At 51.7% G+C, this 3,361-nt stretch overlaps 1 long non-coding RNA gene across 1 annotated transcript; it reads left to right on the forward strand.

Annotated features, from left to right (window-relative positions):
• The first annotated feature begins 266 nt into the window (after positions 1-266).
• LOC135445093 (uncharacterized) lies at positions 267-1,653 on the forward strand. Its single transcript, XR_010439463.1, has 3 exons — positions 267-279; positions 814-922; positions 1,403-1,653. It is a non-coding gene; the product is annotated as an uncharacterized LOC135445093 (long non-coding RNA).
• Positions 1,654-3,361: the final 1,708 nt, after the last annotated feature.

Consider the following 3,361-nt stretch of genomic DNA (forward strand, 5'->3'; position numbering starts at 1 on the left):
ATAGACCAAGACATAGCGTAATACCCCAGGCACTGAAGGGGGGCACAGACCTAAGAATTGTTTTAAAGACAAAGGTGGAGGAAATGTCATCTGCTGTGGCTGGAAGCAGCCACAGTTTGGCAAATCACAGAGCCCAGGTTTCTGCACCCTGGGTCCTACCTGTCCCCATTGCCTTGGTGTCCCCTCTGCAGCTCTCTGAAGACCCAGGAGAGGCAGCAGCCATGAAGATCCTGTTCCTGCTCTTCTCCCTGCTCCTCCTGTTGGTCCGGGGTGCTGCAGGTGAGATCAGAAGAGGGGAAATGGGGGAAAGTGTCAGCCTGTACCAGTGGGAATTCAGTGTCCCTGGAAGTGACTGTGTTTGTGGGAGTGATGAGAAGGTAATGGGGTATCAAGGTCAAAGCTGGTTTTTGAGTGAGTTCCCAACTGGACACTGATGTGGGGTGGAGAGACCCCATGCGAAAAAAACCTGGCTCGTTCTGTGGGTTCAGAAGGGGTTTGGTTTTGAGGCTCCAGGCCTGCACCCAGCTATTCTTCTTTAGGAGTCTCTTGCCCCGCAGAGGGATGGCAGAGGGCCCCATGGGGTGTTTGGATTGGGGGGTTTCTTGGGGTACAAAGGTGACACTTCTTATCCAGTGGTTCATCCACTGTGTGTCCCAAATCCTCATTTCCCCAAAAGATGATCCCTGCAAGGGCTGGACAAGGACTATTCATCAGAGGTCCCATGAATCATGGCACAGGCAGGACTGCAAGCACACCCCGCTCTGCCAGATTATTGCTGTAATTATTCTCTGTGTGTCTTGCCCATGGAAACAGGGAGTACAATTCAATGCAATCAGAGAGGAGGATTTTGTTCTTCTGTAAGATGTCACCCCCCTCTAAGAACTATTGGAAGATGTTCAGACATGTCCGTGTGCTGCAAAAGGTAAGATCTGGATTTCCTGGCGGAGGAGAGTTTTCCCTTTTTCCCACAGAAGAATCTGTTTAATATTTATTTCCTGACAACTCCTGATAAATATTTGCCTGCATTTATGCTTTGAGAGAGATGCTCAAGAAGGAAGGGAAAAGTCTTTTCTTTGGGGGTTTGGAGCTGCCCTAAGTGGGGCAAAAGGAGACAACGGACTGCCAAGGCCTCCCCACTCACCAAAGCCAAAAAAGAGGGAAAAATTCCCTGTCCCTGGGCAGCACTGAGGGCATGATCCCAAACTTGCTGCATCTGCACAGCCCAGGAGCCAGGGCTGCCAGCACTGAGATAGCCCAGATCCATCCTGGCTGCACTAAGGACTGCAGCACACCTCCCCTGAGCCTGTCTCTGCTGCACCTCACCCTGGGCATTGCAGGGCAGGGGAGACAGTGGCATGGAAAGTTACACCAGGTGATGTGCTTGTCTCTTTTTTTCTTACAGTGACTGGATTTGAAACCCTGAAATTCCCAAGCAGGACATGACCCTTGCTTCTGGCTGATGACCCCACCTGCTGATGTCCCCATGTGCTGATGTCCCCATGTGCTGATGTCCCCTGGCCTCGGTGGCTGTGCCGTGCCCAGCTGGGCTGACAGCAGCAGTGGCAGCTGCTCCTGCTGGCTGCTGCTGGGCTGGAGCCCTGTGGTGCCAGCCCCGGTGTCTTTGGGGCAGGGGCTGCTTTTCCCGCCTTGAATAAAGACAAGCACTTTGGCATTGCAGGGCTGGCCTGTGTCTGTGTGTCCTGCTGCTGCTGCAGGGCTGCTGTGCCTGCTGGCTCTGGGGCTGCCACTGCCTTGGTGGCAGCAGAAGGCCCTGGGGATGGAGCTGGGGCTGAGCAGCGCCTGTGTCCCTGGGGATGCTCCTGCCTGGCCGTGCTTTGGGGACGCTGAGCCTGGCACTGCCTGCTGGGCCAGCCTGGCTGGGCTGCCTGTGCTGGGGCTGCCCTGCAGATGCTCCCTCTGGGGGAGCAGGAACATTGTCCTGCTGTTTATAGGCTCTAGTATCATTCTTTTCTCTTGACCCTACTCCAAGCCAGAAGACATGCCCTGGGAAATGTGGGCATACTGACAGAACCTTATCCCTGAAATATCCACAGATTTGTTCCAAGGTCCCAGCTCCAGTCCCAGCTGCAAAACCTGCAGCAGGAGCCATTCCTTAAAGAAATGGCGGTTAAGAAGCTCAAAGAGTGTGGCACAGACACCAGGAAAACTCACATGGGACTCGTGAGTTTTGTAGGGATAACATAAATGCCTCAGCTAAATGGTTTGCTGTGCTTTCCTTCATTTGCATTATGTCTGTATGGAATATTCAGTATCCACAGCACAGTTTCACTGTAGTATCACTTCAATCCTCCATTTTTCTATACATTCAATTCATTATTATCTTGTCTGCTGCACTTTGCAGCATCAGAAGAGCAAAGTAGCCAGGCTGGAGTCACCAGCAGCCCAAAAGTTCCTTTTCCTCTTTCTCTCGCTGCACCAGAGCAAAGGAGGCTTTGGTTTCCTCTTGTGACACCTCAGACAAGGATTCCCAACCCAGAGCCTTGTGTCATCCTGCCTTGTGTAAGAACCCTGCGGTGCTGTGGTTTGGTGGACACATGCAGGGACACAGGGGGCACATGCAGAGACACACACACAGGCCCTGCTCCCTGGAAACCAGCATCAACCTTCTACTGAGGCATAGAATGGAACCTTTTCTGAGTTCCTTCAAGAAACCCTCCCAGTGAACCAGCCATCAGTGATGTGTGCAGGTAGTGCCTCTGCTTCTGCTGAGCCTCCACAATCCCTCTCCCACTTTTTTTATGATTGTCATCTTGTCACTGTGATTTCACATATCTGGATTGAGAAGCAGAAAATGCCAAGATGATCCACTTCCAAACCTCCAGCTCCTTGCCCCTTGTAGTCTGGGGGGCCCAGATTGCTCTGCCAAAACCCCATCTTGGGCGCATGGCACAGACCCTCCTGCCTGGCAAGGACTGTCACTTCTCCAGTGGCATGGCTGCCATCAAACACACTGGATTCACAAGTGATGGCTGCATCCAGCTTGTATTTCTTCACCTTGGCTGGAATTCAAAGGAGGCACAATTTTGTTGGATCACCTGGTTTATAGAACTTGTCATCTATCCTGGTGTTGCTCTCATTTTATCTGAACAGTCATGAGAGAGAACCCTGCTTATCCCCCTGACATGGCAGGTGCACAGACCTGTTGTCTAATCAAATGTTCTTGCAGTGTCCAAAGTTATTTTCCTTATTGTGTGAGTTTTTGCACATCCCACATCAGTTGGTTCTTCAATCAGAGGAGGAGAGGCTTAGGAAAAGGACAGGAGAATAGGGAATGGTTTCACACAGACAGAGAGCAGGATTAGATTGGGAAGAAATTCTTTCCTGTGTGGGTGGTCGCGCC

Source organism: Zonotrichia leucophrys, chromosome 3 (assembly GCF_028769735.1).
Source record: "Zonotrichia leucophrys gambelii isolate GWCS_2022_RI chromosome 3, RI_Zleu_2.0, whole genome shotgun sequence".
NCBI lineage: Eukaryota > Metazoa > Chordata > Aves > Passeriformes > Passerellidae > Zonotrichia > Zonotrichia leucophrys.